The sequence below is a fragment of the Mus musculus genome, chromosome 2 (genome assembly GCF_000001635.26).
Source record: "Mus musculus strain C57BL/6J chromosome 2, GRCm38.p6 C57BL/6J".
NCBI lineage: Eukaryota > Metazoa > Chordata > Mammalia > Rodentia > Muridae > Mus > Mus musculus.
In genome coordinates this window covers 35,840,808-35,868,296 of record NC_000068.7, presented here as the reverse complement: position 1 = coordinate 35,868,296, position 27,489 = coordinate 35,840,808, and the positions used below count along the sequence as shown (strand labels likewise).

General features: G+C 46.5%; 1 protein-coding gene and 1 long non-coding RNA gene across 2 annotated transcripts in view; one reads left to right on the top strand and one right to left on the bottom strand.

The window, feature by feature from the left end:
• Ttll11 (tubulin tyrosine ligase-like family, member 11) overlaps positions 1 to 27,489 on the top strand; it is a 228,581-nt gene that overhangs the window by 111,524 nt on the left and 89,568 nt on the right. The gene's annotated exons all lie outside the window — the stretch shown is intronic.
• On the bottom strand, positions 21,073 to 26,818 carry Gm10829. The gene is made up of 4 exons (XR_003953791.1): positions 26,622 to 26,818; positions 25,071 to 25,213; positions 24,033 to 24,903; positions 21,073 to 23,609 (listed from the first exon to the last, which is right to left on the bottom strand). It is a non-coding gene; the product is annotated as a predicted gene 10829 (long non-coding RNA).

Here is a 27,489-nt window from a genome sequence, read left to right as displayed (position 1 = left end):
ACAGCTTTAGGTCAGGCATGGTGATTCCACCAGAGGTTCTTTTATCCTTGAGAAGAGTTTTTACTATCCTAGGTTTTTTGTTATTCTAGATTAATTTGCAGATTGCTCTTTCTAATTCGTTGAAGAATTGAGTTGGAATTTTGATGGGGATTGCATTGAATCTGTAGATTGCTTTTGGCAAGATAGCCATTTTTACAATGTTGATCCTACCAATCCATGAGCATGGGAGATCTTTCCATCTTCTGAGATCTTTAATTTTTTTCTTCAGAGACTTGAAGTTCTTAACATACAGAGCTTTCACTTCCTTAGTTAGAGTCATGTCAAGGTATTTTATATTATTTGTGACTATGGATAAGGGTGTTGTTTCCCTAATTTCTTTCTTAGCCTGTTTATCCTTTGTATAGAGAAAGGCCATTGACTTGTTTGAGTTAATTTTATATCCAGCTACTTCATTGAAGCTGTTTATCAGGTTTAGGAGTTCTCTGGTGGAATTTTTAGGGTCAGTTATATATACTATCATCTGCAAAAAGTGATATTTTGACTTCTTCCTTTCCAATTTGTATCCCCTTGATTTCCTTTTGTTGTCGAATTGCTCTGGCTAGGACTTCAAGTACAATGTTGAATAGGTAGGGAGAAAGTGGGCAGCCTTGTCTAGTCCCTGATTTTAGTGGGATTGCTTCCAACTTCTCACCATTTACTTTGATGTTGGCTACTGCTTTGCTGTAGATAGCTTTTATCATGTTTAGGTATGGGCCTTGAATTCCTGATCTTTCCAAGACTTTTATCATGAATGGATGTTGGATTTTTGTCAAATGCTTTCTTAGCATCTAATGAGATGATCATGTGGTTTTTGTCTTTGAGTTTGTTTATATAATGAATTACGTTGATGGATTTCTGTATATTAAACCACCCCTGCATCCCTGGAATGAAACCTAGTTGGTCAGGATAGAAGAATGCGAATTGATCCATTCCTATCTCCTTGTACTAAGGTCAAATCTAAAGTGGATCAAGGAACTCCACATAAAACCAGAGACAGTGAAACTTAAAGTGGGGAAAAGCCTCGAAGATATGGGCACAGGGGAAATATTCCTGAATAGAACAGCAATGGCCTGTGCTGTAAGATTGAGAATTGACAAATAGGACCTCATGAAATTGCACAGCTTCTATAAGGCAAAAGACACCGTCAATAAGACAAAAAGGCCACCAACAGATTGGGAAAGGATCTTTACCTATCCTAAATCAGATAGGGAACTAATATCCAATATATATAAAGAACTCAAGAAGGTGGACTCCAGAAAATCAAATAACCCCGTTAAAAATGGGGCTCAAAGCTAAACAAAGAATTCTCACCTGAGGAATACTGAATAGCTGAGAAGCACCTGAAAAAATGTTCAGCATCCTTAATCATCAGGGAAATGCAAATCAAAACAACCTTGAGATTCCACCTCACACCAGTCAGGATGGCTAAGATCAAAAATTCAGGTGACAGCAGATGCTGGCGAGGATGTGGGGAAAGAGGAACACTCCTCCATTGTTGGTGGGATTGCAAGCTTGTACAACCACTCTGAAAATCAGTCTGACGGTTCCTCAGAAAACTGGACATATTACTACCAGAGGATCCTGCAATACCTCTTCTGGGCATATATCCAGAAGATGTTCCAACCAGTAAGAAGGACACATGCTCCACTATGTTCATAGCAGCCTTATTTATAATAGCTAGAAGCTGGAAAGAACCCATATGCCCCTCAACAGAGGAATGGATTCAGAAAATGTGGTACATTTAACAATGGAGTACTACTCAGCTATTAAAAAGAATGAATTTATGAAATTCCTAGGCAAATGGATGGACCTGGAGGGCATCGTCCTGAGTGAGGTAACCCAATCACAAAAGAACTCACATGATATGTACTCACTGATAAGTGGATATTAGCCCAGAAACTTAGAATACCCAAGATATAAGATACAATTTGTAAAACACATGAAACTCAAGAAGAATGAAGACCAAAGTGTGGACACTTTGCCCCTTCTTAGAATTAGGAACAAAACACCCATGGAAGGAGTTACAGAGACAAAGGTTGGAGCTGAGACAAAAGGATGGACTATCTAGAGACTGCCATACCCGGGGATCCATCCCATAATCAGTCTCCAAATGCTGACACCATTGCATACACTAGCAAGATTTTGCTGAAAGAACCCTGATATAGCTCTCTTGTGAGGCTATTCTTGGGCCTAGCAAACACAGAAGTGGATGCTCACAGTCAGCTATTGGATGAAACACGGGGCTCCCAATGAAGCAGCTAGAGAAAGTACCCAAGGAGCTAAAGGGATCTACAACCCTATAGATGGAACAACAATATGAACTAACCAGTACCCCCCTGAGCTCGTGTCTCTAGCTGCATATGTATCAGAAGATGGCCTAGTCAGCCATCAGTGGAAAGAGAGGCCCATTGGTCTTGCAAACTTAATATGCCTCAGTACAGGGGAATGCCAGGGCCAAGAATTGGGGGGGGGGGGCATGGGGGACTTTTGGGATAGCATTGGAAATGCAAATGAAGAAAATACCTAATTAAAAAAAAGGAAAAAAAAAAAGAACTGGCTTACCTGAAGCAGGGGGATTCCTGGAGCTTCCTTTATTGGGGTGACAGTGACCTCATGAGATAGATGACAGATGCAAGGGAGAGTGACACATGTCAGGAGCCTCAAACTCAAAGGCCATATCTATCGGCCAAAGCCTAGGTTGAGTCTCAGACAGGCACCTGAATCTGCCACCATAGCTTGGCTGCAGGTGGGGACCGACAGAGAACTTCACTGGTGCCTACAGCAGCTAAACCAGAATTTCCGAAGATGTTGGGCAGCTGTGGATGGCTGGCATGTCTGTCCCCTCCTACCTGTTGTACACATGGCAGCCCCTACAGAACAGCTTCCCTGCCCCCTATAGCCTGGCACTGTGTGATAACCTGGTTACTGTTCTTTGATCGGGCTTTTTTGTTGGTGTTGTTTTCAATCTTTCTCAACCCTAATGGCTTGGTCTCTAGGTACCACTTCTTCAGCCAGAGCCCTTCCCTCTGTAGGCACGACCCACCCCTGGTTTTGTCTTGCTCTGGGGGGCTGCGAGTGTGTTTTGTTCCACTTTTGTCTCTTTAGTGAGGATGGCTCAGCTGGGGGTTCATGAATTCTGAGATTTTACCCCTGGCCCCATTTTTCCCTATGTCACTCTCTAGCCATGGGAAGCTTGTTGGAGATCCTAAATGTGCCGTGTCCTCTCACACCTTTGGCAATGCTCTTTCCTCTATCCATGATGCTCCTCTGTTTCCACTGAGTGGCCTTTCACCTCCCAAAACTCAGCTTGAGCTTGTCTCCTGAAGCCCTCTTTGCCTACCTAGGAAATAGAGCACACGCGTGCTCCTTGAGGGTTTAGAGACACCCAGGAGACAAGCCCCTGAGAATGTCCGCAAGGGGTGTGTAGATTATGTTAATTGGGGTGGGAAGGACCGCGCCACTCCACAAAGGGTAGTCCTAAACTGAATAAAAGAGAGGTTAGTCGAAGGCGAATGTGGGTGCTCACCTCTCTCTGTCTCCAGATTATGGATGCAGTACACAGATGCCTCTCGTTTCTGACGCCATGGCCCCTTCGCCATGATGGACTGCACCCTTGAACTGTGAACCAAGGTTGATCTCTTCTTTCTGTCTTAGGTCAGATATTTTGTCTCAGCAGCACATAAGGTAAAGCAAGACTTCTGCACCCACCCTCGGTACGATGCTGCCCTTAGCTGCTTAGCTGCTTCGCTTGATTAGGCAAGGATTCATTTGGTGATTTTTCTGGTGAACAAAAAAATGACGGAGCTGGGTTTATGGATTGGAGAGTCCAGATTGTGCCTTCCAGGGTCAGAACCGCATGGGAGTCATCTGTACCCCTGGCGCTCTGCAAGGGGCCATGCATGCAGGGTTTGGTTGTGTTTGGTTGTTTTGTTTTTTGTTCTCCTATTGGAAAGGCAGGTGGAAGGATGGGTGGCTCTGTGTGTGTTCAGGGCTAAAGGACGGCAAGAATGACTTCCTGACTGACTGATTTCCAAAAGCTTCATAGGGAGTTCAGTTCCTACCGCAGTTCTCATTCGTGGGCATTACACCACGGGCCGCTCTCTTTAAAGGACTTGACATTAACTTTGAAATAAAACATTTTCTCTCAAAGTGTCCAGGGTGGAAGCAATAAACTGAGGTGAGGGTAGGGGGGTTGAAGTACTTAGGGTCATCTAGGGTTATTGTCAGTTGTGGGTTTTTTGGGGGAAAGGGGAGGGAGAAACTGGCTTGCAATGTTTCCTGACTTTGCTCAGTGTGTGTGTGTGTGTGTGTTCCCGCACACGTATACATGTGCACTTTGGTACAAAGTATGGCACCCAGGACCTTGCACTGGCCAATGCTGGACCACTGAGCTCTCTGCTCAGGCCCACTTGTGCACTTGGTAAAGTAGGTATCACACAAAACTTAGGAATGAATGAGCTGCTAAAAGCAAATCTCATTCAGCCAAGAAACTCTGATGTTCTGTCCCCAGCTCCTGAAAACTAACTGGGACGCTTTTGGCAATGCTTCATTGTCCCAGGATACAACATATCATTTTTACTGATTACTGTTAGCTACGCATGTGGTTGTCTTGTTGAAATTTGAAAGATCTTTGTGAACGCTCCTTTTGAAAGAAGGAGACTCAGCCTCAGAGACTAGATCACTGCCTGAGGTCCCACAGTCCAGTAAAGACCAAGCCACGCCCATGTTCAGCTTCTTTTTTTTGTTGTTTGTTTTTCCCACTGTGCTGGGCTTGCTCAGTGCTTGCCCAGAGCTCAGGATCCTGTGTGTGCTGGGCAAAGGCTGAACTCCAAGCCACACCCCAGATGCCTATGGCTAATTGATACTGTTTTATGCCACAGGCGTTTGTATTTTAATGAAACAGCACATGGAAAATAATGAAAATAATTTAAAGATATGCATAAGAACAGTATAGATTTGTATTAAGTGCCAATAATACTTCTCTTATATTATATAGCCTTTCCACTTGAGTTCACTTGAAAAAATAAATTTAATATTTCCCTGCTCTACTGGTGAAGCCCTAAATTCTAAAATTTCCCCAAGGGCAGGAGCTGAGCTCTCCAGCGATCACTCCTGGTGTAACCAGCTTTCCTGGGCTATATTTATCACTTAGTTAATTTGGTCATAGGTTTTCTTCCTTCTAGGAAGATAGTAATTGTATGGAATCGCTTTGGTTAGGGATTTATAAACGTCACATTAATTTGGTCTTTTTTGTTCTCTCACGATTAGCTATTTATAAACTGAAGATGGATTTTTTATTCTTTGAGCAGACATGAAGAAAGAAATGGCTGGGATTATAGAATCATTCATGTAACAAGCACTTCCCAAGCCTCTCCTATGTGTGGGACAAATTTCCAGGGGAGCTTTAGAGCCAGTGTCGGTCTGTGTGGTCTTACAGGCTAAAGAATGGGTTAGACCTTTGACAAACATGGAGGAGAAGATTTACGGGAAGCCACTGGGATGTGCCCCAGCAGGTGCTTGCTGTTCTGGGATATGGAATGCTCCAGAGGCTCGTGTATAAGCTTAGCTCTAAGCCTGTCAGATGGAGGAAGCTCCAAGAAGTAGGGACCAGTGGGAGGTCTTGGGCCACCGAGGGCAAGCTCTCAAGGGGGAATTCTAGGGTTCCAGCCCTGTCTTCTCGTTCTTTACTTCCTAGTTGCTGCGGAGTGAACAGCTTCCTCCACCACAATGTGCTGCCTCCCACAGTCCCAGAAGCAGTGCATCCCCATCATGATCTGTAACCTCTAGAACCATTACCCCAAATAGACTTTTAAGCACATTATCTCAGGCATTCATTGCAGTGAAGGAAAGCTGACCAAACACAGCCACATAGCCAGATGTGGCTTATGTCCATAATCCTAGGACTTAGGAGGCTGAGGAGGGAGGATTGCCTAGAGTTCAAGGTGAGCCTGGGCCATAGACAAGGCCCTGCTTCAAAACATAAACAAACATGAAAAAACTTTAAGCTTTTTAAGCTCACAATTTGGAGTATTCAAAGGCACAGCAATGGTAACAGCTGTGCTCTGGTGAGGGTCCTCTTAAGGAAAGTGGAAATGGTGGGAGAAAGTGGTCAGGCCTAGATACACAGTGTATGTAGGGTGCGGCCAGGTTCAGGTTAGCATCACACTCTCCTGAGAATAGCCCTAATCACTGCCAAGGGCATCCCGCAACCAGCCAACGGCCCTGCCACTAGATCCTACCCCTCAAAGGCTTCTTACTACTTCCCAGGCCACTAACCTGGGGCCAAGTCCCCATCACATAGGCACTCAGGGAACAAACATGTCCAGACCATAGCAAGACAGGACAGCGATGGGAGCCAGTACACATCCTCTTTTCTATGAAGTAATCCTAGTACAGGAGGAGACAGACAGATTCGTACTGTCTTCTGAGCCTCTGTAGGTCTAATCTGACCTATTTTGACCATTCTTGGAAACCAAGAAGATCTTTGAAACAGCAAATTTTCATATGCTAATCTATGATAAAATATCATTACAAAGTAAAAGGCTTTTGTTTTCTGCTAGAATGACTTGAGCATCAGTGAGCAGATGAGGTGAGAGTCTGGGAAAGCGACGAGCCTTTCCTGTGTCCATCAGGATCAGCCACAAAGATCTAGTCCATCAGTTAATCCAGATGGTCTTGAATAGTGTCCGTGAGGCTCTGTGCACCCAAGGAGAGCTGGGCCACTCTATCCCAGCCTTGAAGGAGGGAAGTAAACAATTGTGTCACTGTTGGGCCCTGACAGTCGCAGGACACACACCCTCTGGGCATCTTTGAGATAGCCGTTGGCACTGTTCTGTGGATACTCCCTCAAAGACTCATGGGCCAAGGTCATGCAAGATGTGTTACAATTACCGTTTCTCAGCTCATACTGCTGAGTGCCCTGTGACCTTCAGCACTGCCAAGGTTGAGGGACTAGTCTGCTGGGCACCATTCCAAATTCTGTAGCTGTAGCCTAAGTAATTGTAGGGACGGTGACAGCTCACTCGCTTAAGGGCCATCGAACTCCCATCCTTAGCTGTGGACCAAGTCATGGAGGCACAGCTCTAAGTTCAGTAGAAGCCCCGATAGAGTAAAATGGTTTTTAGTTGCACTGGAACCAGCTGGTTAGAGATAGGTGTGACATCTGAAGAGTCCTTCCTGTAGAGAGCAGGAGCCTGGGGGGGGGGGGGGAGAATAGGAGCAGCCTGCAGTAGCTGTGTGGATTTGCAGAGAGATGAAGTGCTAGAAAGGTTGACGATTTGCTTGGAAGCAGGGTAGGCAGACTCCCTGCTTACCTCCCAGAGACAACCATGGAGTGGGGGTGAGGGAAACATGGAGGGGGGGCGTTGGTCTGTGTCCTACAGAAAAAGGTGACAGTCCCCAAGATGGGCAAAATCAATGTGAGGCAAGGTGCCTGCAGGAATGGTTGTTAGAAAGGAGCACTTAGAACAAAAGTCCTGAGCCCCATCCCTGCTCTCGTCAACTGGCTGGCATGGAGCTAGGACCCACCAGTAAAGAGGCCAGGAGCTCAGAACGAAGGCTTGAGAGCAGAACCGTTTTTATGAGGGTGACAGCAGGAAGAGCAGCGCCACAGGAAGGGAATCAGCCCTGTTCTGGACAGGTCAGCTGTAAAGCACGCGTCAGCGCTCAGGAAATGTCACCATTATCACCGTGGTCATCATCACCGCTTTCACAGCTGTCAGCTCATCCGTCAGCAGCACACACTGCTAAAGGTGAGGTCTTGTGGGGAAAGCGGAGCAGTAGAGAGGAAAGGGAGAGAGCAGCCCTTCCTCCACCTCTCTTAGAAGCCAACACAGAGGCATTTGTGGGTACCCAGCTCTCACATTTGTGACAATGTGTCGACTTGAAGGTTTCCTAAAATTAACTGCAATTTCAGAAGTGAGGTGCAAGCGCCAGTTATGCCTGGCAACCCTGAGGTCCCTACTTGAGAGCTCTCACACACACTAAGACAATGACAGGCACTGCACCGTTAAAATGTTTTAATGGAGAAAAATGGATGTGAACAGCAGCATCTTAAATGCATTAGTTTTCGACATTGTGAAATTAATTGGCTCCCAAATATAGCCCTCTCCTGTAGTAAGTGGAGCTCCGGAGAGCCTCCAGTTTTCTCACTGCCTGTAGCCAACATCTCTGGGTTCCATGGTGAATAAAGGCCTCTTTGTTTAATTAGAGTTGAATAGTGTTTGAATAAGTTGGTAATCCAATTAAAATTATATTTGCAGTTTATGCAAAATTTAAAAAAAAAGTGACTTGTTCAGCAAATGTCTTATAAAGCTTGCTCTGTATGTAGCCTGCAGTGAGCTGGAGGCGGGGTCTCAGTGTGGCCTAGGAAACAGGCTGGGCTCTCAGAGAGCCCTGGCCTCCAGCATGACACCAGCACACAGCATGGGGAGAGATGGTTCAAGGTGCTCTCAGGGCTCAGAGGAAAGTGTTTGCTGTGCCTCAAGAAGGGGACACTTCAGTGCGCTCTGAGGAGAAGAGGAAGATGCCACTCTAAAAGGGATAGAGAAGATCTGAAGTGCTGACGTTGGGGGCAGGGGTGATAGGCACCTTGGCAGTCCCCATGTCTGATCAGGTGCAGACTAATAGAGGCAACAGGAGACAAAGATTCCAGGAACTAAAAGAGAGATGAAGCAAAAAAGAGGGCTGGGACTACGGCTTAGAGGTAGAGCCTTTGCCTTGCATGTCCCAGGGCCTGGGTTCAATCCTCAGGGAGAGGTGAGGGAGGGGTGGAGAAAAATAGGTCAGAAACACATCACTCAGATGGGGAGATGGGGCATTAAATAAGAGGGCTAGGGAAGAGTGAGGGGCTCTATTAGTACACAATTATATATAATAATAAAAAGGTCTATGATTATCAATCACAAACTCAACAAACAACTTTTGTCCATAGCTGTGCTTTCTGAGACTGAGTAGCCATCTGAGCCAGTCCCCAGACAAGCTCCATGCTAGGACCCTCGAGGAAGGGAACTGCCAAGAAGGGGCTGGCCCTTCCGCACAGATCACCATTCCATGGAGTATAAAAGTCTCTCTTGCCTTCAGTGCCCCCCAAGGCACCCCCTAGCCCCCAGCTATCTTACCTGCTTTGCCTCTCCCTCCAGCTGATGCTCCTGCTTCCTCTCCTTGCTGGCAGCCAGGCTAGGCCTCAACTGATGAGATGCCTTTCAGGGCCTCGGTTGCACCTGCTGACCTGCAGTCCTCAGGCTGGGCTCGGCTCAGGGAGCACCAGAGATTTCCTCCATGCACTTTTTGTCTGTTTTCTGCTTTTACAAAATGGAGCATCTATGTTATTAATCATGAAACATTTTAACTCTCCAGACAATACAATGGATAACTATGTAATCTCCATATCTAATCTCCATATCTCCAATGCCTTATCTATTTCAGATTTCTGTTTTTTCAATTTTGAAAAGTTAATTATATGCATACTTTGATAGTTTGCATGCATATAATTTTTATTATAACTATCATTCAAAAGTCACCATGTTCCATAAAGAATCATAACTCTCTCTTCTTTTTGCCAACGACACATACATTCATAGACAGTACACGTGATTATTTTATACACCGGTTTTTAAAATCTAAATGACACAACACTGCGCTGTTTTAACCAGCCTTTCCCCCCAGCACTGTGTTTTGATGTTTACTGCATGTGACATATTTAGACCTCTGCCGGGTGTCCATTGTTCATGCTGCTGGCTACACAGTATTTCATCTGATAAACCAGTTTCTCTGTTCCTCATTAGCTTGCTCTTAGCAAAGAGGGGTCAAGCGGCTCCCCTCCCCTTCATTGTGACAAGCAGAGCCACTCTAAGTGACCTTCTGTGTGTCCCTGGTACCCATGTGTAAGAGGTTCTCTTTACTGGGGCTACAGTAGAAATAGGCTCGGTACTGATGAATGCTGCTTATTTATTATGTTATTTTATGTTGTGTTATTATGCTACTTAAAATGTTATTTTCTCACACCAAGACTTTAGGGACCTGGTTATCTGCTCCATTCCTTGAACCTAAAACAATACCTCAGATATCTGTTCAAAGAATGGACACACTCACATGACACCTCAGGGTGACTGTACTAACTCACACTCCCACCAGTTTGTGTAAACACCCCCATTTCTGACATTCTTGCCAATACCTGGCTATGGTATAGGTTAATGTTTGCCTGTCTGACAGCATCATTGTCACCTCATTTACATTCCTGGGATTACAAATGAGCCTGGCTGTCTTCAAGTAGAGTTTTCGACCACTTAGATTTCCCCCTCTGAGTTACCCTGTCTGCCTTCTCTGTAGTTTCTGTTTTCTTACAGTTTTGTAGACATGTTCTCTTCATCCTGACTAAAAAGCACCTGATGGTGTCTTGGGCCATGTACAGCTGAGGCTGGACTTTATAGTTTGCCTATTGACAAGTACAGGTTCTCAATTTATTTATGCATTTTAACTCCTTTTTGGTTTGCTTTTTACAATAATTTTTTGAAATAAATATTCTAGCTTTTTAAAATAAATTAAAATTTTTTTTTATTTTATGTGCTCTGGTGTGAGGGTGTCAGATCCTCTGGAACTGTAGTTACAGACAGTTGTGAGCTGTCATGGTAGGTGCTGGGAATTGAACCCAGGTTCTCTGGAAGAGCAGCCAGTGATCTTAACTGTTGAACCATCTCTCCAGTCCCTTTTTAGTTTTGATACAGGCAGTTCAAACTGACCTTGAATTCAATTTGTAATCCAGGTGGTCCCAAATATACAATCCTCCTGCCTCTACTTCCAAGTTCTGGGGTCACAGCTGTACACAACCGCTCCCAGCTTTCTAATTTTGTAGCCTTACCACATGTTTGCTAAGATTGACAGTTTTACCTTTCCTTTCTTTTTTATATTTATTTATTATTTTTTGTTTTTACGAGACAGGGTTTCTCTATGTAGCCCTGGCTGTCCTGGAAATCACTCTGTAGACCAGACTGGCCTCAAACTCAGAGATCCATCTGCCTCTGCCTTCTAAGTGCTGCTAAAAGCATGTGCCACCACCATGCCTGGCTCTCCCTTCTTCTTTTAAAAATACTACTTTATTCTCATGTTCACTATGTTCATAATTTGGGATCTTCTAGTATTTGCTGTTCCTAACTGTGCCAGTGTGACGTCAGCCGTGGGTTCTGGCAGGAATCTGTTGTCAGGTTATCATTTTTGCAATACTAGGATAAACATTCACAAGTATAGATTTTTTTTCATACTCTACTGGATCTGTTTCTAGATAGCACATCTTTGGTTCTCAAATGTACCCATTCCCTTAGGGTTTGGTTTATTCTCTTGAAAACTCTGTGTTTTAAAAATATTCTTAGGTTAGAATTTTATGTTTCACTTTGTCATTTTCTCAGGGAGAGGCATCTCTCTTCATGGTTTGTACTGTACTCTTCAGCTGCCATTGGTTTGCACAGCCAAGGAGTCACCAAGCATTTCAATGCCACTGTTAGATGCCAATACAGTGGAGTAGAGACAGAAGAGGTTTAGGAGTCTGAAAAGTCATTGTTTGACAAACACTTGTCACACAATTAGTGCTAATGTCTTGAAAGCCCTTGAAGACAGTGCTATGGGGATTGGTGGGAACACAGGGCTTACAACTCTGGCTCTATCGGTTACTGACCACGTCACTATGAGGGAGTTTAAGGCCCCAGTTTATCCCTTAAAGCAGCACATTGATTGTGTGCTTCACACAGCGTATCAGACTATATGTGGTATAAAATGCTTAGCTCAGTACCCAGCATAGAGTGGGCATCAATCAAATGCAACTGTCATTATTAGCATCCATCTTTCCATTTGTTCCCATAATTGCTTCATGAGATAGATTATTGTTAGCATTTGACAGATGTTTCATGAGCATGTGGGAACATTTAGTAAAATATTGTAAAAATGTTGCTTTTTATTAATATATGTAAAGGGGCTTTGATCGATGTCAGACACCATGCAGATGGAAGGGAATGCCGCTCCTCAGGATGGCTTAGGCCCACATTCTTGTCAGCATTTGGAAGTCTCACTGCATGAATTTAAATCATGCATCACAAGAATCAGAGAAACAGCCTCCATGTCTGATAAAGAGAGACCAGAGAATGGATCAAAAAGATCTTTTAGCAAGAATAGCTAGGCATTACTATATTGAAACACCAAGGCTGTCTACGTGTGTGTGGTGTGTGTGTGTGTGTGTGTGTGTGTGTGTGTGTGTATGTGCACTGTGAGTACATGTGGAGGTCAGAGGTCAAACTCAACTGGTGTTATCCAGGCAACACCCATCTCCTCTTTACAGGCAGTGTCCCCGGCTTTCTGGAACTCACCAGGTCGGCTGACTAACCAGAGAGCCTCAGAGACCAGCCTATCTCCCCTGCTCAGCACGAGGGTCACAAGTGTGTGCCATACCCAGCTCTTGTTTGGTTTTGTTTGTTTTATGAAACAAGGTCTCCATGTAATCCTGGCTGTCCTAAAATTTGATAAGTAAACCAAGGAGGCCTCGAACGCACAAAGACCTGCCTCCAGCTCCTACGTGCTGAAATTAAATGTGTGCAATGCTGTGCCCAGCTGACTCTTTTCAAATGTGCTTGCTGGGGATTGAGCTCAGGTCTCTTTGACTCATCAGGTCTCCATGCTTGTAAGTCAAGCACTCTGCTATCTGAATTATTTCCCCATCCCCAAACAGTAAAATCTTAAGTATGACTGTGTTTGACATGTAAGATTATAGGTTATTTTTCTTGAAACTTCTCTGCCTATTCCAAGTTTCTCCTGTGTCCTGAACTGGAGAGGAACGGGGAGTCAGCCACAGGAACGAGAGTTGAGCATCGAGCCCCAGTAAACTATCTAGCAAAGCCCCAACTTCCAGCCATGTGCTGGGGCTGGGGTCTTCAAAACTCAGGTCCTGACTCCTCTCGCCTCAAAATCCAACTTGGTACACATAGCCTTAGGGTGCTCCTCTGTCTGTCTCTGATGACTGAGTTAGATTCTTTCTTTTAGCTTGCTGGAAGGACCTGACCTCTCTCTAGGCAGGGAGACCTAATGGCATTGGCTACTCCATCCTTTCTGTATAGTGTTAGTTTACCTTGGAGCCGTTCTCAGGGTAGTCAAAGCCAGTCAAGGAAGTCTCCACCCAAAGCTGCTTTTCTCAGAAGTGACCTATAGAGGTCGCATAGAGGCGTCAACAGCTCCTCCCTCCTGAGCCAGGCATGGTGGTCTCCTCTGAGCTTCTCTCAGCTCTTCAGGCTCCTAAGCCAGAGCCTGCACCCTCTCCATGAACTCCCAGTGAGCGCTCTTTTCCGACCTTGGGATCTATTGGTTTGTCATTCTCTCCTTCACCACCCTTGCTTGCCTACCATCTTCTCCAGCTTGGATAGCGCAGAGCAACTCATAACCTGCCTTCTTACCTGCTCCTGCTTTCTTCTATTCTATTTTCCTGGCAGCAGCCAGTGCCCTTTCTCATTTTCATGCACACACCTGTGAGAGTGTGCGTGTGTGCATGTACATGTATGTGTGTGCACATGTGTATGTGTGTGTGTGTATACATGCACCTGTGTGTGTATGCATGTGTCTGTGTACAGGTATACATGTGTGTGTTTACATATGGAAGCACAACATACATTTTGGAATCATCCCTGATTGTTTTTCCATCTTACGCATTGAGTTAGTGTCTTTAAATCAAATGCAGAGCTCACCGATATGGCTAACCTTGTTAGCCAGTTTGCTCTGAGGATCCCCTGTCTCTGACTTCTGAGGCTACCTGTGGGCTCCTGGCATTGACTTGGGTTCTGGGAATCCAAACTCCAATCCTCATATATTCATGGCAAATACTTTAACCACTGAGCCACCTCCCAACCCTGGGATGATCTTTTTCCAAATTCCATTCTAAATGGGATAACTGATGGCTTTTCATTTCCCCGTAGAATGAAGGATCAGACCGGGTCAAGTACCAGACAAGCTGTTGCATTGTCTAGCTTATATCATGGTTCTGAGTTTGCAGTTCCCCAGGCTTGCCCAAGGCCTTGTCAGGGTGTCTGTGAGGTGAAAGCTGTTGTCCTCAGCACAACACTAAGAGACTAGTTCATGGTACTGATGCTGGCCCAGCCACTGTGAACAGTGTGATGAGTAAAACCTCTGGCTAAGTGTCAGTTAAGATAGTGACAGCAGGATCAGAGGATGGCTCAGCTGGGAACAGACCTGGCCACCAAGCCTAATGATGTGAGTTCAGTCCCTGTGGTGGAAGGAGAACACTCGTAAAGTTGTCCTCTGACCTCTTCACACACGGCACTTGTGTGCATACACACACACACACACACACACACACACACACACAAATGCAATGTTAGTCTTTAAAGATAGTGACCACGGACTGTACATAGTCTTTGTGGTTTTTATGGTCATATGCCCTCTCACTATGAGACTGGGATGTTTCTTAATGGGCTAAAAGGCACCCTCTTTCACAAATTAAAACAAAGAGAGTGTCAGATTCACTCACAATAGTTCTTGGTGGAACACTTTTTTAAAAAAAAATCAAAATAGGGAGTACTGTGTGCTTGTCCAGAGGTCCTGAGTTCAATTCCCACCACCAACATGGTGGCTCACAACATCTGTAATGGGATGCCCTCTTCTGGCATGCAGTATACATGCACATACACATACATACATACATACATACATACATACATACATGCATACATCTTTAAAAATTGTTTTCAAAATAAAAATTTAAATCTCAGCCCTTGTTATACAGTTTCTGTTGGTGGCATTGGAAATATTGTATATGAAGAATGGTCGAGTGACAATGGCTAAGTTGCTTCCGTTGCTGTCCATGGAAACACAGAAAGCCCTTGTGTTTCTGTGAATTGTTAATGGCCACAACAGGAAGGGCTCTCCTGAGAAGAAAACTGGCAGGCAATCTATTGTCTCAAAACAAAGCAAGCTTCCCACTTGAAGGAAATCAGATTTGGAATCTTTAGAAAGCTTGTACCTGCCACTGTGTGCTCATCAACTTTCCAGTACTTACAGAGCTTTTCTATTGAAGTCAGAGGTCACATAGAGGACAGTGATGTCGTGACAGTGTGTGCTGGAAACACATGAGGAAGATCCCCACAAACCAGTGTCTTCCAAACAGCCAAACCATGACATTGCCACACTCCGTGGGGGTAGAGGTTGGTCCAAGGCAAGAGGTGGAGCCTCGCCTCGCAGAGCATTCAGTTTGTCAACACCACACAGGTTCTGCCTTGCCTGACACTTAACAAGGCAGCCCTCGAGGAGACGTGGTGCATACCAGGTTTTCATCATATAGCCCTTTCCAAACATTACAGCACACTGAATGTAGAAATGGGATGGAGGCTCTAACCATCCCCCACCCCACCCCCTCTCTGGTGTGTGTAAGGTGCGTGCACTTGTGTGCATGTGTGTGGAGGTCAGAGATCAATTTAGGTACTGCTCCTCATGCCCCAGCCAGCTTGTCTTTTGAGACAGGATCTCTTGCTGGCCCGGGCCTTGCCTTAGGCTAGATAGGCTAAGCACTAAGCTACAGGGGTCCACCTACCCCAGCCTCCCCAGTGCTGGGATGGGAAACTGATCCATTACTACTGTAGGCTACTTTAAAGTGGGTTCTGGAGATTGGATTCAAGTTCTCATGGTTGCAGGACAAACGTTTTACCAACTGTGTTTACTCCAGCTTCTCCAAACATCTTTTTATAAAGTCATTAGATTTACAGATGTTAAAAAAAACAGTGCATTTTTTGCACTTTCTTACAAAAATGGGATTTTCATGAACATGTTTGTTTTCATTACTGTCTTACTGACGTATTGTTAGTAAAGTATTATTGGAAGAATTCGTATGTTTTTAAGTGTCCTGTCTTACTTAATGTTATGGAAACTGATGGGCTGTGGGAGTGTGAGGGACTTCCAAGTACACAGTCCTTGAGAGTCACTGGTCTAAGCTCTGTACATAAAGGATTAACATTCCAGCCTCCCCCACATCACTCTTAATCTTCCCAAATGTCCCCTAATCCCTTCTTTCTGTCCCACAATCAGTTTCCTCAGTCGGACTGCCCTGTGCTTCAAGGCTTCTTCCCATGCAATTTCTCGGGCCACAAATGGACACCCTAACCCCAGCCCTCCCCTCGGCACCTGGGCTGTCTCTCTCCAGTGCAGCTTAAGAAGGCGTCTCCTTGCCAGCATCTACCCGCGTGCTTTCATTCCCCCCGCCCCGTAGGCTCCATGTTAATGTGTTTCCTAATGATCTCTACCTTCAGATTGAAATTCTCATTATGTCCCTCCTTTATCATCTCCCTTCTGCACCTATCTTACAAGTGCCTCCTCTGCCGCCCGTTGTATCGTATTAATCACCACCTGTCTGAGAGAAGAGAGACGAAAAGCTAACCGACATTTTCGGTGTGAGAGCAGTCAGTTCTCAGTCTGTCCCCCCACCCCCCCCCCACCCCCCACCCCCGCATAAAAGGGTCTCATATAAGTCTTTACAGGTGCTAGGATAATTTAGTCATTGTTGTTGGAGGTTTTTTTTCCCTCCCAAGACCAGGAAGAAAACCATCTGGTGCTGTCATTAATGAGGCCAATTTCCCTGTCTCTTGTAGCTGGAAGCCCCTGAAGTGTGTGCTTGTTCTGCACGCTAGCCACTCCTTTCACTTTCTTGTTCTCTGAGCTCCAGCCCTTATGTAGACTCTGCCCCCGCCCAAGCTCGGGGTCAGTGGGAATCATCTGTATCCTCTGATTTTCCTTTGCAAAGAAAAAAAAAATGTGGGTTGTCTAGATGTTGCATCCTGCTGTGGTGCAGTAAAGGCATGATAGGATTTTCTTATTGGAACTGTTAAGAAAGCTTTATAAGAGATCAGGCTATCTGTGTCCTTGGTTGAAGAGGTCTGGTCGTAAAGCATGCCCTGGTATAAATGAAGCATGCCCTGGTACAAATGATGCTGGAGCCTCTGGTGCTCTCTGGACCTGTTTTTCCCTCTGTCGGATGAACAGGTTCCAGAGAGCCCAGTAAACTCCAGGCTACTCTTGGTGCAGAGGAGGGACACATGATGGGTCTTCTCTCCAAAGAACGCAGTCTCTTAGGTACCCTAAAGCATCTATGGGATGATATCCACTCTGCACATGTGCGTATTCATTTACATACACGTGTGTATGCATGGATACTCTAAACTGTCCACCTTGTGCCACCCTTGCTGATCCTGGGTTGTGGTGGTGGCAAATGAGGACTAATGGTACCCATCAACTCTAAAGAGTTCATAGGCTTGTGGTGGAGCTACATAGCACATGTAACTAGCCAGGCTTTGCTAGGAGGGTACTATCCTGAAGGAGAGATGGGATACGATGTCCTGATGCTTCAGGACAGGAACTGGGGAGTGGGTACCAACTAGGAATGGTGACAGTTTCCAGTTGAGGAACTTGAGGAAGCCTTTTGGAAAGGCATGATTTAGTCAAGGCTAGTGGCATATACCTGACATCCCGACACTCAGGAGGCAGAAGCAGGAAGACTGTAAAATATGGTATGTGGAGTATGGGCTACACAGTGAGACCCTGTTTTACAGATAGGGGAGAGAGATGGGAGGGCAGAAGATCTATTATCAAAGCAAAGCCATATAGCTTAATGACGAATACTGCAAGAATCCAGAGAGGAGAAGTCAAGGCGCTCTAACCTCACTAAGGAAAGGTTGGGGTGGGGGGGAGAGAGAGGAGAGAGGAGAGATTTTTCTTGAGACTCTGGAGTACTCTAGAATCATGCTGCTAACCCAAGGTGGGCAGGAGGTGTGAGGATGAAGCAGGTCCCTCCTACAGGGTCCTTGCGATGTCATTATCTGGATGCAAGCTCCCAACGTTCAAGTACCCTGTCTCAGTGGTCTGTGGGTACTTTAGGTCTGTGTGCAACAGCGATCTGGGCATTTCATAGAGTCTGGAAGGCAGGGGGAGACGGTCGGGCTGAAGAAACTTAAGAACATATATCACTCCCCTTCAGATAAGAAGCTCAGTCGAGCAGCTTGTTTTAATTTTTCAGCCCTGTGGTCTCCTTAGTAGTCTGCCTGGGCGAGGTCTGCATACACACCAGGGCTTCAGAGGATGCTGGGCAGTCTGGTGCCATTAGCATGTGCTCTTTGCCCAGGGCACATTAGATCATTACCAAGCACTCAGAGTATTTGACAAATGGGATAGCTGCCGCTCAGGCAATTTCCCAGTGAATGGCTGAGCCAGGTGGAGTGGGCAGATAGGCGGCCTGACTGAACAGGGGAAGCTAATACTAATCATTAGGTCTTTGAACCTTACCGTGTTCCCAATTAATGGCCGAATAAAATGAAACAAGTAATTAGATGGATTCCAACCCACTAGCTGCGCTTCCCTGCTTGAGTGCCTCCCACCTCCTTACCTCTCAAGGCAGAGCAGCGACTCCGCACAGACGAGCAGTGTGGGCTTAGGATACGGATAGTGGATAGCATTAATAGCTGCTAGCCACTGAAAATGTAAAAAGGGCACTTAGGAAGATCCAAGTTCAATGCTAGGATGTTGGCATTTGAACAGTGATGACCTGTCTGCTCCATCTTAGAGACACAAAGGTCAGGATGAGAGAAGCATGAAGTGCCACCAGGACCACCTGGTTGGGTGGCTGGCGGCGGGGGGGGGGGGGGGGGACGGGGGGGGGGACGGACGGGACCAAAGCTGACTGGCCCCAGGCGAGCTATTTTCTTGCTGAAGCAGGAGACCTTCCCAGGCTCACTGATGTGAAATCCACTTTAAAGACTTTCACCAGCCAGCAAATGGTCCCATTTGTTGGTGTGTTGTAAGCTGTGGGGCATGGTTTTAGTTTTTATGTGGCTGAGAAAGCGCCACTTTACCTCTGTGCTGTCTTCAGAATGATCACTTCCTGTGTTTCACTCCAATTGTGTGAGTGAAGCTGAGCCCCCGGGGGGCCAAGCCTCGAACACACAAAGCCTTTCTTTCTCCCTGGGGACTTTGTGTGTTTGGACCCATAATCTACGCAAATCCCAGAACACTGTGCAGTGGGAGCTTCATTCTAGAATAGCTGAGAGTGAGGCTCCCTCCATTTCACCTTCACCTCCAGCTCACTCTACAGCCAGTCAGGCCCCAGTCACCCTTAAGGGACTCTCCGGACTCCCAGACTTCTGTGACCTTCTGTTTAGTGACTTCTTGTGTTTATTCCCCATAAATAAAATCCTAACATGATTGGTACACTTGTCACTGATGAACAAAATGTAAGTTTGGTCGCTTAAAATGGGAATTCTTTTTCTATAATCATGCACAGCTTTATTTTTTGAATTCAATACTCACTGAGGTGATTTAGGGTCTTCATTTTGATCATCTTGCCAAGGACGAGTGATTCAGACCCAGTCTCCCACATAGCTAGGGTGGCCCAGTGACCAGTCTAGAGTCACCTCTCGAGGGTAGAACACTCGTCTTCAGCATTGCTGTCACTCTTCCTCACTCAGTGGCATGAGTGTGTCCTGGCCCTCATGCCTCTTTGTCATCTCTTAGTCCAGAGCCCAGTTCAGGCTACAAACAAGCATGAGTGCAGGGAACAAGAGAGCAGAGGCTTGCATCAGTGCCCCTGATGGGCGTCACCAGTCTTACTTAGCGTGCTGACCACTCCTGTGCCACAAGCTGCCCATGTCCCCAGTCCTCCTAGAATAACACATCAACTTTTCTGGAGATTCCACATAGCTGCAGGGCCTCGAGACTCATTTCATGTTTGAGGAGCCTGCTTTGTTAAGTTGAAGCTCTCTTCAACTTAACTGAAAGGTTCTACTTACTGTAAATAAAGGTGGTATCTGATAAGGTAAAGAGTTTTTTTTTTCACAAATGAGAAGAAATGAGGCACTTTATGCGAATGTGACAAATGTATGTTGTCTGCACATAAAACTTAATAAGAGACTTAACACCAGACTTTGAGACTCGGTTCTGTGTGTGGTGCAGTGAGGACGTGAACGCACGTGGTAGGCTGTAGGCTGACTGCAGGTGTCTTCCCTTGATTACTGTCCACCTTTCTTTTTGAGATAAGGTGCCTCAGTGAATCCAGAGCTCATAGATTTAGCCATAGAAGGACTCAGGGACCCTTCTGTCCCCTTCCCTCACAGCACTTGGTTACAGGTACATGCCACCACGAATGATTGCCATGCTTGCATAGCAACCTTACCAAGCAAACTATCCTGAGCCCCTGCTTGTGATCCTAACTGTGGTCTCCTGGGAATGTGTACGTGTTTAAACCTCCACTTGTATAGTCTAAATTTATAAAAGGTTCATGCGCTAATAAAACTATGCCTGTCGATCGTCAGGTTTTCCCAGAAGTATTTTCCCTTTTCAGGGAGGAGCTGCCTGAGAAATTATTCAAATCAGATGTCTTGATCTATCTGGATCGCAGCTCTCAGGCGTTCCCTCCCCCGCTCTGCTATCTCCCACCATTACTGTGGTGCTTTAGGACTGAGGCTCGTGGGGACCTCATCAGGGACACACGGTAGTGAAGCATCCTCTCGGCAGAGAACACTCACTTCATGAAGCTCCTCAACTGATGTCTTAAGAGCACCGATGGTTTTTAGGTCATGGGCCCCAAAGGAAGACCCATCCTCGGTCACAGTTACCGAAATCACATCTTACCACCTGTAGCCTCATGTGCTCTGTGCTGTGGTGCCAAAGGATAGCCCAGCTACCAGCCTGCATAGCCTTCTATGTCTCTGCCATGCTACCATAGGATAGCCCAGCCACCAGCCTGCATAGCCATCTATTCAGGATGCTCTTTGGACCTTTTTTTTTCCTGCCCATCTAACTCTGCCAGTGCCTTCATGGGGCAACATCACCCAGGGTCTGCCCCACCCTCCCTTCAAAATATGTCCCATTTCTCTGTATTCCTGTAGAATGTGATGTTTTGTTTTGTTTTATCAGTTTATATGGACCTCATGCATGTCTAGATCTCTTTATCCGAGAGCGCCGGACTTGTAGCGAGAACTCTATCAAAAGCATTTTCTCAGATTTATTGGCTCAAAACACTGGATCATATAGTTCAGAGAGAGGCCGTTTACAGAGGATCTGTGATGCTGTTTATTTGTTGAACAAAAATGGTAAGCATGCCTATCAAATCCCAGGAGGACACAGAAAGCTGGGAGAGGTGACTGCAATACAAGAGCCATCTGTCCATCCGCTGTCCACATAGCTAAGCCTGTGCCCTGAGCCAGACCTGCACTGTAAGCATCCTTCAGGTACTTTTCACCACAGAGCTGTCAGGGGAGGCACTTGGTGGGTGAGGAGGTCGTCCTAGCCCCGTTAGCTCTGTCAACTTGACACAATCTAGAACTTCCTGAGTGGGGAGACTTAGTGACTGCTTGTCCAGAGTAGGTTGGCCTGCAGGCACATACCTTGAGTATGCTGACTGAGGTGGTAAGACGTGACCACTGTGGTTGGTGCCATCCTCAAAGCAAGGGATCCCAAATTAAGTCGGAGTTGAGAAATACACCCGAGTATAAGTGTGTGTGTACACTCCTATTCCTGATTATAGGTTCAGTGTGGACAGTTCCTTCAGTCTCTGCCACTGTGACTGCCCTACCATGATGGACTGCATGCAGTCTTGAACCATGAGCAGGAATAAATACCTCCCCCCTTACATTTTTTTTTTTTGGTTAGGATATTTTTTATCACAGCAATAGCTAATGAACCTAAAAATCTCCAAAGTAGTGAATGGTATTAGGAGGTAGACCCTTGGGAGGTGAGCATACCATGAGAGCAGAGCCTTACCAGTGGAGGAGTGTCTCACAAAGGGGATCCAGCGTCCCTGCTCTCCTGAGCAATCTGCAGCCAGACTCTGCGGGCTCCATTGGATTTCTAGGGGAACGAGGGAGATAACAGTGTGTCAGCTCAGGCTGTGACTCTCCCTCATAGCTGACTACACACAGCTGAGTCAGGAGGCTCACAGCCAGGCTTCTCTGAACCCAGGGCTCTTGCTTCAGCCTTGAGGAGAAAGAGCTACTGAGGCAGCACAGTGGCTGCCTGGGGGAGAAAAGAAATGAGCTCTGCTTGCTGGGAGAGGCTTAGCTTACAGCCACACTCCGCCACCAACTCACTGGGAGATTGGCAGCAACCTCAGATCACCCCCACCCACGGCTGGTGCTACAGGGATGCTAAGAGCCCCATTTCAGGAGGCTGCAGTGCCTTACCCGAACATCTTAGGGAACAAAGGAATTAATGAACATGAATCAACCCTAAGTTAAACCGTGTGGCGTGGAACAAAAGGAGAAAGGAGCTGCTTTCAGATTCTAAATGAATATGAGTACCAGCCATCAGCAAGCCCAGTGGAGGGAGCCTTAGTGCTCCTGCATGGATGCTCCTGCATGGGTGCTCCTGCCTTGTCTGCCCAGTGCTATTATGAGCAACACAGAACAATGCCTCCCCAGGGACACTCCTGGCCCTGAGCCCCAAACCAGGGCTCCCGAGAAGCCAGGACTCTTCACCTATAAAACCCATGGCTGCTTCCTGGCAGGCGCCTATGAAGAGGAACTTCAAAGTGTATGTCAGGATCCTCATCTAGCGCCAAAGATTCAAACACCTCTCAAGAGCTGGGTAACCCTGGAGCCCTCACACAGGTAAACTGGGATCTTTGTGAGAAGAACACAGCACCTGGGAGAGATTGATGGGACAGGATCTTTCACACAAGTGAGAAAGAAAAAAAAATGCTTTATCTTCTAAAGAGCAGCCTGCGCCTTTCATCCTGAGATTAAGGCTCTCCCCCTCATCCCCATTGCTGCTCTTGATCAAAGAGCTACGTGGGAGTAGGACAATGGGGCCATCTGTCCATCTGTCTGTCTGTCTGTCCATCTGTCCATCCATACCACGATCCCGTCCAGGCTCTGGATTAGGCTCTGTGAACAGCAAGATTCAAAGGTTGAGTTCTGGCTACAAGCAAAGTGATTAAGAGTTGACATGGAGGCCTGTCATGGGGAACCTGGGAAGGAAACCTCGGAGTGTCTGAGGGTTGCCCTGAAGAAGAGACCCATATATTTGATAACTAGGTATGTGTAAGAGAAAGAGAAGATAGGGCATATTACCCAGAGCAGGAGACAGCAGGAGAAAGGTCAGAAATTACCCACAGGCCTGATGGATCTAGAGAACAGGGGGTGGGGGAGGGTATGTGGCTAAGCACAGCCTGAAGACTGCCAAGCCACAGTGGTCGGGCAAGCAGAGGACTCGGTCATCTAGCCTGAGGTCATTTGTAGGCTCTGAGGTGTGGTAGTGCCCATGGAACAGCGTTGTCAGTCACCTTTGCTGGGGTATTAGTACCCCAGTCCTTAACTTCAGCACTGGGTGGGGGACACACTCTCCTTCCATTTGTCATGCACCTCAGACTTCCTGTCAGAAACGGCCCAGAGGAAAAGTGTCCTGAGATCCTGCTGGCAGTATTAGAGGTCTATAAAAAGAGCCATTCAGAGAGAAATGAAGAGTAAGGCAGGCATCCTGGCCCTCCCCTCCTGGAGCTTCACGGCCATGAGAGAAAATTCCCATAAGGCCATACAGTCAGATTCAAACTGTGAAGAAACAAAAAAAAAAAATCAATATTTTTGCAATTCACCACATAGAACCCCCCTGTACCCTAACCTGCTTGTGGACACTTTGGGGAGCTTTCATTCCCTTATGACAATTGGCTGTGACAGGGACATAAGATGTCTCTCACAAGCCGGAGGAAATCTCTGGAATAAATCTTGGATGATAAAAATAGCTGACTCAACAGTTTTCCTCAGGTTTAAAAAAAGAAGGGAAAAACCCCAAACAATCAAACGATCATCCCCACAGGTGTTTCTGCAGGAAATTGCCTGGCTCTGGTTTTTCTCTCCTCTCTCTGGAAGTGCCCAGTTTCCCTCTGACCTCCCCATTTGTCACCAGGGCTCCACAAGAGCTTTTCCACCCCTGCCTGCCTGCCTCTGCTTCATTTCCAGCCTCGGAACTCTCACCTGCCCCTTTCACCCTGGCGACTCTGCAGAGGGCTCTCTGTTTTCTACCACGAGGCTCCCTCTTAGCATCTCCTAAATCTTCACTTGCATTGTAATAAAAGCAAAGCAGCCATCACGTGGCTAGCAGTAGACAAGTAGGCCTCCAGATCCGGAGGCACAGCCCAGCTGCACTCACCCAATCACTTTGCAGGGCAACGTGGCCTTGGGGTGGAAAAGAAACATGACCTTGCCTGTTACCACGGTGTACTTAAGTGCCTAAGTCTGGGGGCGAGGGAGAGCGGGAGGGTGACTTTAGCTGCTGTGTACAAACTGTGCGGCGAGCCAGTACCTTCACTAGCAACAAACTGAATGTCAGTCTTTTGAATGAAAGCTCAAGCATTTCTCTGAGAGACCAGAGAGGTGGCATAGCATCGGGTCAGGAAGCTCGGAAGTATGCTTGGGACCTGGGTGACCCCGTGAAACCTTAGGAGCAGACTGAAGCTGTATTTTGATAAAACCTCAGTTTCTACACCTATGACATGAAGCATGTGATACCTCGCACCTTTGGGGCCATCAAAATGCACCTGGAACAACAATGCCCAGTTAGAGGGTTTTTTGTTTGTTTGTTTGTTTGTTTGTTTGTTTGTTTGTTTAAGATGGAGGCTCATGTAGACCAAGCCAGTTTTGATCTTGTTACATAGCTGAAGAAAACCTTGGATTTCTGATCCTTCTGCCTCTACTTCCTGAGGGCTGGGATTACACATGTGTATCACCGTACCTGATTTATATGGCGCTGAGACTAGAACCCAGGGCTTCACGCACGTTAAGCCAGCGTCCTCCCAGCTGGGTAATATCCCAAGCCTGAGCACATCTTAGAGAACTCTGACTTCACCTGTTGGGGGAAGATTCCTTTTGTAGTTTGGGAATAAATTGGAAGAGTAGTTTGTTCTGCTTTATTTATGATGTAATGCTAAAAAAAAAAAAAAAAAAAAAAAAAAAAACCAAAAAAACAAATTTTAGAAAATATAAGAGGTTTCTGCTAATGTCCACCTTTCCCACCTGTAAATGGGGCTTCAGCCCTCTCTCCCAGTGCACAGGCTATTGTAATTCTGCTGGCCTTCGAAGGCTTCACGGCGCAAATGTCATCCCACATCGCTCTACCGTACGCCTCAGCGTCAGTAACCGGAAAGCATCCGCAGGCTCTGTCAAACAGTAATTTATCCCCATTGTTAGATGCCTTTGAAGGGCTCAATTACGCTCTTCTCTAAGTAGAGCAGAGCCATGGGATTACTGAATCAAGAAGGTGGGTGGGTGTCTCCAAAGCTGCTGGGGCCAGTGCTACCCTGTGCTTGCAAAGAGCTGTAGCTGCTGGTTACCATGGCTGCCACCAACTAGGGCTGTCTGGTCCTAGAGCGTGGATGTTCTGTGTAAATTAGTTGTCGATTTAGTGTATGTCAGCTAACGTAAAAGTGTGTGGGTCTTTGACTATATGAGGCTGGCCATGGTTCCGTGTGGACTTTTATGTTTGTTACTCCTATTTCACGTTGTGGGATCTGGAACATAGAGGCTTACATCCCTTGTCCGTGTGAGCATGGGTGTTTATGAGGAGGCCAGAATAGGATGTTGGGTGCCTGCTTTGACTCTCTGTATTCCTTTGAGCCAGGATCTGTCACTGAACCTGGAGCCAGGCTGCTGATGGCCAAGCACCATCAGTCCTCCTATCTCTGTCCCCCAACTCCCCAGCACTGGGGTCACAGAAAACACGTGTAGCCGTGCTCATTTTTCATATGGGTGCAGGGGATTTGAACTGGTGTCCTCACACTTGTATATCAACCTCTAGTTCCCACTGACCTATCTCTCCAGTCCCACACTTAATATTTTGAGGTTTGATAAACATATACAGCCAGGGAGCAAGAAGGAAGGGCTCAGAACAACTGGAAAGTCAGTCGGGGTCCTTTAGTCACTCAGGAGCCTTTAGCCCAAGGCCAGCTTGCTTCTAAGGTGGCTGCCATCCAAGCTGCCTAAAGTTGATTTCACAAAGTTGATAACCCCATCCCCCATAAATTCCCCCCAAGGACTCTAGTAAAACATGTGGCATTGAAAACTCAGTGGAGTGGAGGAGACTAGAGAGAGGCTTGGCTGTTAAGAGCACTCAATGCTCTTGCAAAGAACTTAGCTCAGTTCCCAGCACCGTCTGACACTCACACATCCCTGTAACTCCAGGCCAGGGATCCAGCGCCCTCTTCTGGGTCCATGGGCACCAGCACACATAATCACATAAGTAAAAATAAAATAAATCTTAAAGAAAGAGAATGCAGTGCCTTTGAAGGCAGTGAGCAAGCCCCAGGGAGTGGTGGCCAGCATAAATACGTTCAGACACACCTGCAATTGTGGTACTTTACATCCTTTTAAAGACTCTCAGTCAAGTGAAACCTAAGAGGGATCAAGTCCTGAGGGCAGAAGCACTAGCTGGAGGAGCCTAAGGGTTACCAGTAGGTTCTTCCGCAGAGCTCCTCGTTGTGCTTCCTGGGCAGGCTCCAGCCTGAAGGTTCACTTCCTCAAACTCTAGCAGCTGAAGCCCAGGGCTGGCTGACAGCCAGATTTGCTAACCTGGAAGACGGTACCTCTTTAACCCAGATGGCTCCCTGAGCGCCCCGACAGACAGCATCTTCTATACAGTTCTCTGCTCTTCCTCTCCCAGCAGAGGAGGCCACCATGGCCAGTTCAATCAGCCCAAGTTCAGGCCACCTCTGCTCCGCTTCCCACAGGCCACCGATGGCCCCCTCTGCAGGGCTTCCACTCTTTTCCCATCCTGGGTCCTCTCTTCCCCTCCCTCCCTAACTGAAGTGACTCATAGCTTGTGGTTTCTAAAGTTGAAATTCTCAAGGTGCTGAAAAAAAGCACACAAATAAATCAGCAGGTGCCAGAGCAGCTCCCGAGGGGGACTTGGTAGCTGGGGGGTGGGGATTACTGAAGTTTAATTTACGCAACAGCTGTGCTTCTAAAAGGCTGTGTAAACCTGTCCAGAGGTGAATGAAAGGCGAATGGGAGAGGGGGTGTTACTTAGAAGACCCCCTTAGTGAGCTCTTTTGTAAAACAAATCTTAGCGAGCTCCCAGGTCTGCTGGTGTCTCGCCTCTGTGACCCTCCTCCTCCCTTCAATCTAAGCAGATTAACAAGTACCCTTTGGACTTCATCACACCTCTGTGTACCGCCTGGACTAAAAATAGTTCCTGGTACAGGGGAAAAAAAGGCATGAAATCCACATTTGTGGATTCAGGGAAAGAAGAAAGTGGCACACAGGGAATTAAACTTCCCTCGATGAAAGGAACAGCATATCTTAAGTGACCCCCCCCCCCACCAGCTGGAGCCTTCCTCCCCTATGAGCCTGTAATACTTGAAGGCCTCACAACAAATTAGCCCCTCTTAATTTATCCTCTGGTAAACCCTTCTGTTAACACAGATTAGTATAATTAATG